Source organism: Crocodylus siamensis, chromosome 4, assembly GCF_052110815.1.
Source record: "Crocodylus siamensis isolate JL-2025a chromosome 4, ASM5211081v1, whole genome shotgun sequence".
Lineage (NCBI taxonomy): Eukaryota > Metazoa > Chordata > Crocodylia > Crocodylidae > Crocodylus > Crocodylus siamensis.
Genome location: NC_143398.1, coordinates 3,993,173 through 4,002,993, shown reverse-complemented (window position 1 = coordinate 4,002,993; position 9,821 = coordinate 3,993,173).

Below are 9,821 nucleotides of genomic sequence, written 5' to 3'. Positions count from 1 at the left end.
TATAATGGGGAAGCTTGAAACAGCCTATCTCATCTGGCAGGCAGATTGGGGCCCAAGCCCGGGAGGGCTGCCGGGGCTGGGCCAGTCTTCCCAGGTCTGAGGGCCCCCGAACTGCCTGCCAGATGACGGAGGGAAGCCAATGCTGCCACCTGGGACTGGGGAAGGGAACTGAGCCCAAATGCTCAGTTCCCCTCCCCAGCACTAGATTGGGCTGGGGATGGAAAGTCAGCCCAGCTGGGCTGAGTTCCTCATTTCAGCACAACCATCATGCTGGAGAAATGAAGTCAGCCCAGCTGGGCTGAGTTCCCAATCCCAGCCCAATGATCAGGCTGGGGAAACGACAATCGGGCTGGGGAAATGAACTCAGCCCAGCTGAGCTGACTTCATTTTCCCCAGCATGATGGTCATGCTAGAGTTGGGAATTCACTCAGTTCCCTTCTCCAGTGCAATTGCAGCACTGGGGAGGGGAACTGAGCGGGGCTCAGGTCCCTTCCCCTGCGCTGTGATCGGCTTCCTGCACCCCAGCAGCAGGAGGCAGGGAGAGCCAGGGCTGCATTCCCCGTCTAGCTAAGCCTGGAGCCGCTGGGAGCACAGCCCTCATTCTCTCCTGTCTCCCACCACCTGGCTGCTGGCTGCTTTGAAACTCAAAATGTTTTGAAACGTTTCGACTAGCCTCATTTTGTTTCAAGGCTGTTTCAAAGCCTTTCATTTTGTTTCAATTTCGCTGTTTCAAGCTGGAAATGAGTCGAAACAGAGTTGAAACAAAATGGCCAGCAACATTTCGCACAGCCCTACTAAAAAGTGCCTTTTGTCTCCAAGCATACAGCAGTGGTGCACAGACACGGTACCCATCTTTTATTTGACAAAGCTGGCTGCAAAATTTCTAAGTGCGGCTCAGTTCCAAAAAATGATAGCATAGAAATGGCACCTCCTTAGTGAATCCACTGAGTGCAAACAGCTTGTACAAGTGGGAGAGATACACTTGATGAATAGAGACAGGTTTGGAGAATGCAATAATAGCCAAGTAGAGAGACAGATATAGGGAAGTCTTGTCTTGTTAGACAAAAAAATTCTTCTTTGATCTAGTAGTGAATGTCCCTGTATACCTAATGTTTCACCTGCATCCTATGTAGGCACCATCCTAATGTCCCTCAAGTCTGAAAAAAATTTTGTTCTTCCTTAAAATCTGAATCTACCTTTCAGTCCAACCTGGAGACAGAGTAAGTAACCCACCAGCTGCTGGGAGCCCTGGAAGATGCAGAAATAAGTCTGTTCAATGTTGATTTATGCAACTAAGACCTTCCTTGATCTAGCAGTGAATGTACCTATCTATCTAATGTGCCACCTGTTTCCTATCCAGAGACCAGCCTAATGTCCTTCAAATGTGAAACAAAATATTTTACCTTTCAGTCCAATCTGGAGACAGAGAAACTCACCAGCTGCTGAAGCCCTGGAGGATGCAGAGATAAGCCTGTTCAATGCTGATTGATGAACACAGGCAGGAAACATGAGCTCTTGATCCTTTGGTGCCTCTGGTCCATGACCATGAGCTCCGCTCAGAAATGTTCTTGTCCCTGGAGAAACCAGCTTGCTGATTAATAAAACAGGCAATGCCTTTGATGTACTTACTAATCTTCCTAGGAATGCAGTGTGTCCAGGAAGTGTAGCATCTGAAGAGACAGCCTGGGTGGGGTCAGGAGGAACTTCCTAGTGTGGGAGCCAAGCAACAAAGCTAGACCCTATAGACCCTTGTGAGGACAGTATAGTACATTTACTGTAAATAGTTCTTAAAGTGTTGTTTCCACGTGGCAAGCTTCATCAAGATATTACACTACCCACCAGTGGTGCTGGGAGACTGGTTTTATGTCCACAGGTGAGTGGGAACAGGGCAGACTGCCTGCCAGCCAGGTATCTTCATTTTATAATTGCTATCTTCATTTTATAATTGCTATCTTGACTAAGGGGAAACATGATGACCACAAAGGTGGTTTTCGTAGTTGCTGGGGATATCCACTTTTCTGGCAAGGGGCAGTACCCGGATGGAGGTAATTTATAGTTAACCTCCCACTTTCATTTCCAGTAGGAAGATCTTGGTTTTACTCCCACTTTATGGAAATGGCAGGCTTCTCCCTAGCTTGCTCCCGTGGCTGTACGGCTGAGGGCAAGCGAACCTCAGGGGCATCTGAACCCCAAGCCTCTGGCCTTGGGCCTGCACATAGGATGCCTGCCAAAGGGAGCATCTTAAGCCCCAGGTGCAGGTGGAAGACGTTTGCTGGTAGCAGGGCCAAATACACTTCTTGAATGACTCACGGATTTGGAACTGATTTGGCTGATTTGATCTGAAACATGAACAATTTTCCTTAATTAAAAAAAAAAAAAAAACCTGGACTAAATTCAGTTCTGGTGCAAAGGATGACAGCTTCACTGGGCCTAGGCTGGGAGTTGGTCTTTTGGTTTTTAGTCCTCCAGGAGGGTTGAAGGTACACTGTAATGTGTGACATTATTTAAAAATACCATCCTTACCCACCTTTCTAATATCTTTGGAAAAATATTAAAGCACAATTACATTTTTAATTTGAATGGACGTTTCCCTGTCCATGCTTTTTGCTTAGTTGTCTCTTTCAGGCTCCCAAACCTCAGCACAACACTGAGATTTATGTGCAGTGACAGGCAGCCAGCAAGGCATCTTAAGGCATCTTTACCATCAAAAAAGGCACAAGGTCTTGACACTAGAGCGGAAGGAGTGGGGAAGAATACCTGTTTCTACTGACTTTCTTTAAATTGCAGCTTGGCTATTGATCCCTTTGACATCAAGCCTCTTACAAAGGCTTGACTTTATGCATTTAAGTCTGGGGCCTACGTTGCAGTGGGTGGTGTTTTATACCCAGCTCTCAAAAGGGATAAGAATGCAGGCTGCAAAATGAAGATTTCCCACCTGTCTTTCTCCTGTTTAAACTTTTTGTTCAGGTGACTGTGGAAACAAAACATCAAGACAAGAGGAATACACAGGAATTGCATCTACTTGAAGCGATTACATCTTTACAAAGGAAATAATGTGTAAGAATCATGGTAGATTATCACCTCTACTATCAGCATAATGGTAAAGGTAAATATAATATTCAGTTATATTCATATAGGTAAATATAATATATAGGTAAATATAATATTCAGTAATATGAATTAATGGTCAAAGGATCTGGCTAGAGATTTCAGCTTCCTGGCTGGTGAATTTTTAACCTCTGCATCAGTCAGGAATAAAACCCATATTTTTAAATATTTATCCCTGTTCAGCATGGCAGCATTTTTCTAATAATCTGACCTGATTGTGGGGCATCACAGTTAGCTCACAACAATTTCAGTGGGGATACAGGCGAGGGTATGTGATTCCTTCCACCTTTGACCAATGTTTAATCTAGCGACACAAACAAGACGGATATTAACTTTTCATTCTGCACAAAGTAAGCTTCCTTTTCTGGGGCATCCAACAGACAAAGCCAATGGATTCAAAGTGATATCGTCACAAAAGTTATTATTCCGGTCCCTTTGCTCGAGGCACCTGTCTTTCCCCTGACTCATGAAATGACCCTGCACCCAGAGGCCAATTAAAACCCTTTCTAAAAGAGGTCAGCTGTTGACATCCATGTCCTACCATGTCTCAGTGAAGGGTGCGCCGTGGGGTACCTCCTTTTGGAGACAGATTTGTCCAGGCATCTCTAGAGGCGGGCTGGGGGTCGGGCTAGCTTATTCTCTCTGGTGTGGCCACATTTGGAACAAGGGCTGAGTTCCCAGGCTCCTATGCAGCGCTGTGGTAAGACACATGCATCATTTCTGGAAATAGCTGTTTATGAAATGTCCCTGTGCTTCAGAAAGAGTTATCTGCACTACGCTGCACATTGGTTAGACGCTGCAGAGGATATTTGCATTCTGGCCTCCTGCCGTTTTGCTTGTAGAAGCTGTCGTCCCACCTTCGCCGATGTGCACCATGGCCAGAGCTGACAAGCACGTGAATCACTCCAAGCCAAAAGCAGCTGCATTTCTGGTTTAGACTCAGTCTGTGAAGTCTTAATCTGGCCAGTAGCAGCCTTAGGGGAGGGCAGACCGGGTGACCACCTGGGGTCCTGCACTTTAGGGGGCCCCAATATTCTCCACTCCGGTTGTAATAAAAAATTAATTACACTGAATATTTGTATTATTCATATTGTATTAAAATACTTTCGTTGCAGTTTCATGGAGAGGGCAAAGTAAAATTGAAATCGAAAATCTTTGACTTGTTTCTAGGTCATCAAAATGAAGCCTCGAAGGGGCCCCAAATGACTCTCTTGCCCTGGGCCCCAACAGCCCTAGGCCACCGCTGCATATGGTGATTTCTCCTGGGTGAAGGGATTTATTGGAATGGAGGAAAATATTCTGCACACAGGTTATGCTTAACTCCAACTGTCTGTAAGCACGCGGAGGGACCCCAAAAACTTGGCATAATGGTAGTGTATTTTTTTCAGCAGTGAACATGCAGGTTCCTGAGTGCTGATCTGGGCTGCATGTTGTATCCTAGCTCTTCGAAAGTTCAGACGACATCTGCACGTTTTTGTTTCCTGTATTGCATTTCTTTCTGTAGGCAGGTTGAGAGAGGATGTTAGCCATGCAAAGCAGCGATCAGGCAGAAGGCAGGGCAGGGAGGCACTTTGTAGACTAACTTAGGAAGAACTTTCTGATGTGGTCAAGCATTGGGACAGGCTAACTTGAGAAGTCGGGGAATCTCAATGCCTGGGAATTTTCAAGAATAAGTTAGACACTTGGCTGGGATGAGCTTGGGTTGTTTTTTAATTAGGGAGGATCCTGCCTTAGCAAGAGGCTGGACTACATGACCTGATCTGATCCCTTCCAGCCCTACTTTCCTATGATCCCTACGATTATTGATGCCAGGCAGGGTCTGACAGGAGATGGATTATTCTAAACATACCTTGTTCAGGTATTTGGAGAGAGTCCAGCGGAAGGCATCAAAAAAGGTTGGGGGCTGGGGGTCATGACTGGTGAGAAGAGGCTGAGGGAACTGGTCTAATTTAGTCTGGAGAAGGGAAGACTGAGTGGGGATTGAATAGCAGCCTTTAACTCCCTGCAGGGGGCTGCAAGGAGGCTGGAGCTGGACTGATCTCAGTGCGGCCAGATGACAGGACAAGGAGCAATGGGCTCATGTTGCAGCAAGGGAAGTTGAGGTTGGATATTAGGAAGAATTTTCTCACTAGGAGGGAGTTAAAGCACTGGGACAGGCTCCCCAGAGAGGTGGTGGAGTCTCCATCCTTGGAGGTTTTGAAGACCTGGGTAGACAAAGCCTGGGCTGAGATGATGTAGTTGGGGCTGGTCCTGCTTGGAGCAGGGGGTTGGACCAGATGCAACCTCTAGAGGACCCTTCCAGCCCTCATTTTCTATGATTTTTTCCAAAAGCATCCACTGCTTACTGCTGCTGGAGATGGGCTATTGGGGTAGATGGAACTATGGTCTGACCCCATACGTTCTTAACTGACAACGCAGGTGCTCAACACCACTGGAAACAAGTCAGTGTTGCAACAGGATATCCACATTTAGAAAACACTTGTAAATATGGGCTATAACCACTCTGTGCTTCAGTTTTCCTATCTGTAACAAGAGTTTTGTGTGAACTGATTAGTGCTGGTCACAGGGAGTTTTATAGGCATTAGAGTCACTGCTAACTTGTCATTCCATTGAATTAAAAGGGCCTTATTAGTCCCTATCTGAAAAAGTGCCTGTGAAGTCAATTATTAGCACATTTGAGAAATATTCCTACCCTGGCACAATAGATGGTGCTACGTCAGCAAAGTCGTAGTTCTGAAGAGAGGGTAGAGGCATTTTATTGTATTTATTTATTAGAAGACGGAGGAACTCAAGAAAACCTAACTAGGATCAGGGAGAAAGTACAAACCAGAGCTCCTAGCATAGTTAGAAATACATTTTTCCTATTAGCAATAGGTATTTAACAGTTGGGGAGGGCAAGACTAAAAATCTTGCTGCAGTGTTGCCAATAGAGAGGTTAATTGAAATTATCCTTTGTGGAAGTGGCTTGACTGGGTCACTTATGCTGTAAGTACAGGTTACATGATATACACTCCCTTCTCTCCAAAACAAATCTTTCCCAACCACTATGAATAGTCAGTAGCACCCTCCTGTCACGTACCAATTCTCTCACAACCTCAGATCCTTCAACTGGTCTCCTCAGCTGTTTGGTAACAGGCCTGGATTTTTTTCACAGAATCGTAGCAAACTAGGCCTGGAAGGGAACTCAGGAGATCACCTAATGTAACCCCTTGCTCCAGGCAGGAGCATCCCTGACGAAGCCATCCCAGGCAAGAGTCTGTCTTACCTGCTCTTAAAAGCTTCCAAGGTGAGAGACTTCACAGATCTCCGCGTAGCTTGTTCCAATGCTTGACCACCATCATAATCAGAAAGTTCTTGCTAATATTCAACTTAAATGTCCCTCGCTGCAATTTAAGACCATTCGTCCTTGTCCTATCTCCTGTGGTCATAGAGAATAAGTCTATTCCCATCTTCCATGTAACCACGCTTCCGGTACTTGAAGAATGTTGACAAATCCCCCTTTCAGCCCTTTCTTCCAAACTAAACAATCCAAATTTTCAGCCTTTCCTCATAAGTCATGTTTCCCAGGCCTCGACTCATTTTTGTTGCTCTCCACTAGATTCTTTCTAATTTTTCCACATCTTCCTTGAAGCCCAGACCCCAAAACTGGACACAATACTCCAGACGAGACCTCACCAGTGCTGAATGGAGTGGGAGAATCATAGTTTCATAGTTTCTAGGGTCGGAAGGGACCTGAGCAGATCATCTAGTCCGACCCCCTGCCATGGCAGGAAAGAGTACTGGGGTCAAACGACCCCAGCAAGGTGTTCATCTAACCACCTCTTAAAAACCTCCGGGGTAGGGGCCTACACCACTTCTCTTGGAAGCTGGTTCCAGACCCTAGTCGCCCTGACCGGGAAGTCGCGCCTCCTGATATCTAGCCTAAACCTCCCCTCTGCCAGCTTGTGACCGTTATTCCTGGTCACTCCTGGCGGTGCTCGGGGGAACAGGGACTCCCCCAGTGCCTGCTGATCCCCCCTGACTAGTTTATAACATGCCACAAGATCCCCCTCAGCCTTCTCTTTTGGAGGCTGAACAGGTTCAGGTCCCGTAGCCTCTCCTCGTAGCCCCTGCCCTGCTGCCTCCTGATCATGCAAGTGGCCTCCTCTGGACCCTCTCCATGCTGTCCACATCCCTCCTCCAGTGCGGCTCCCAGAACTGGACGCAGTTCTCCAGCTGCAGCCTGACCAGTGCCGCACAGAGGGGGAGGATCACCTCCTTGGACCTGCTCGAGATGCATCTGTGGATGCAGGACAAGGTGCGGTTGGCCCTCCTGACCGCGTCCCCACACTGCCGGCCCATGTTCATCTTGGAGTCAATGATGACCCCAAGATCCTTTTCTGCCTCTGCCCTGACGAGAGGAGAGTTCCCCAGCCTGTAGGTATGGTGCCGGTTGTTCCTCCCGAGGTGCATCACCTTGCACTTGTCTGTGTTTCATAGATTTCATAGACATTAGGTCTGGAAGGGACCTCAGGAGATCATCGAGTCCAGCCCCCTGCCCAAAGGGCAGGAAGTCAGCTGGGGTCATAGGATCCCAGCAAGATAAGCATCCAATTTACTCTTGAAGGTGTTCAATGTAGGTGCTTGAACCACCTCCGCTGGCAGACTGCTCCAGACCTTGGGGGCTCGGACAGGAAAGAAATTCTTCCTTATGTCCAGCCTGAAACGGTCTTGCAGGAGTTTGTGACCGTTCGACCTCGTCATCCCTTGGGGCGCTCTGGTGAACAGACGTTCCCCCAGATCCTGGTGGTCACCCCTGAGAAACTTATAGGTGGCCATCAGATCACCCCTGAGCCTGCGCTTTTCCAGGCTAAAGAGCCCCATGGCTCTCAGCCTGTCATCGTAAGATCTGTTTTCCTGACCTCTGATCATGCACGTGGCTCTCCTCTGCACTCTCTCAAGCTTCTCCACATCCTTTTTGAATTGTGGAGCCCAAAACTGGATGCAGTACTCCAGCTGCGGCCTCACCAAGGCCGAGTTCAAGGGGAGAATGACGTCCTGGGATTTGCCCGAGAAGCATCTAGAGATGCACGCCAGCATTTTGCTTGTTTTACTAGCCGCAGCATCGCATTGCAGGCTCATGTTCATCTTGTGGTCAATGATGACCCCCAAGTCTCTTTCTTCTGTAGTGCTATCCAACGTAGATGCTGCAGGTTTTTCCTCCCAAGGTGGAGGACCTTGCATTTTTCGGTGTTAAACACCATGAGGTTCTCGTCTGCCCATTTGCTGAGCTAGTCCAGGTCAGCCTGGATCACCCGCCTGTCCTCTGGCGTGGATGCTTTGCCCCAACGTTTGGTGTCATCGGCGAACTTGGCCAGTCCACTCCTGACTTCAATGTGCACATCGTTAATGAAGGTGTTGAACATTATGGGTCCCAGGACAGAGCCTTGAGGGACCCCACTGGTCACAGGGCACCACGATGAGTGACTGCCATCAATCACAACCCTCTGGGTCCGACCACAAAGCCAATTTCCCAGCCAGCGGATCGTGGTGGAGCCAAGGCCACAACTGGCCAGTTTGGCCAAGAGGTGATCGTGGGATACCAGATCAAAAGCTTTTTTGAAGTCAAGATATATGACATCAATCTCTTCTCCCTCGTCCAGGTGATAGGTCACCTGGTCGTAGAAGGAAATGAGATTGGTCAGACAAGACCTACCCGCAACAAACCCGTGCTGGCTGTCCCTTAGGATGTTAGCCTGGGCCAGTCCCTCAAGGATGGCCTCCTTAATAAACATTTCTAAGATCTTCCCCAGGATAGAAGTCAGGCTAATGGGCCTGTAGTTAGCCAGATCCACTCTCCTCCCTTTCTTGAAGATCGGCACCACATTGGCCTTCTTCCAGTCTTCGGGCACTACACCAGAGTGCCAGGAGCTCTCGAAGACCCGTGCCAGGGGCTGGGCTATGACGCTCGCCAGCTCCTTGAGTACCCTGGGGTGCAGGTTGTCAGGGCCGCCTCATTTGAAGGTCTCCAGCTTCTCAAGGTGTTCCTTCACGAGGTCAGCATTTATGGAGGGGAGGGGATCCCCATCACCTGGACCTCCCTGTCCCATAGCAGGCATGGGCGTCCCATGGGACTGATGAAAGACTGACGCAAAGTACCTATTTAATAGGTTGGCTTTCTCCTGGGCGTCAGTTGTCAGTTGCCCCATCTGGTTTAGCAGGGGTCCAACATTGCCCTTGCTTTTCCTCCGGCTCCCCACATATCTGAAAAAGGACTTTTTGTTGTCCTTGATGCTTGAAGCTAGTTGGAGTTCAGTTGCAGCCTTGGCTTTCCTGGTTTGCTCCCTGCAGGACCAGACCAGCACAGAAAAATCCTCCTTGGAGGTGAATCCCATCCTCCATCCTTTGTAGGCTTTCCTTTTTAGCCGCAGGAGGTCTGCTAGGTCCCTGGAGAGCCAGGGGGGCTGCTGTGCCTTCTTGCTGCCTTTCCTCCGTGTTGGGATAGATTTAGCTTGTGCACTGAGGATCGCTTCCTTGAGAAGCAACCACTCTTCTTGAACTCCCATCTCCCTGGGGTCATGGTCCCTGAGGGCCTGACCGACTAGCCTCTTGAGCTTGTCAAAGTCGGCTTTTCTGAAGTCAAGGACTTCCGTGTTGCTGACTGACCTGCCAGCTTTACGGCGGATGGTGAAGGTCACTGTCACCCAGCTTCCCATCGATCACTAGGTCACCGA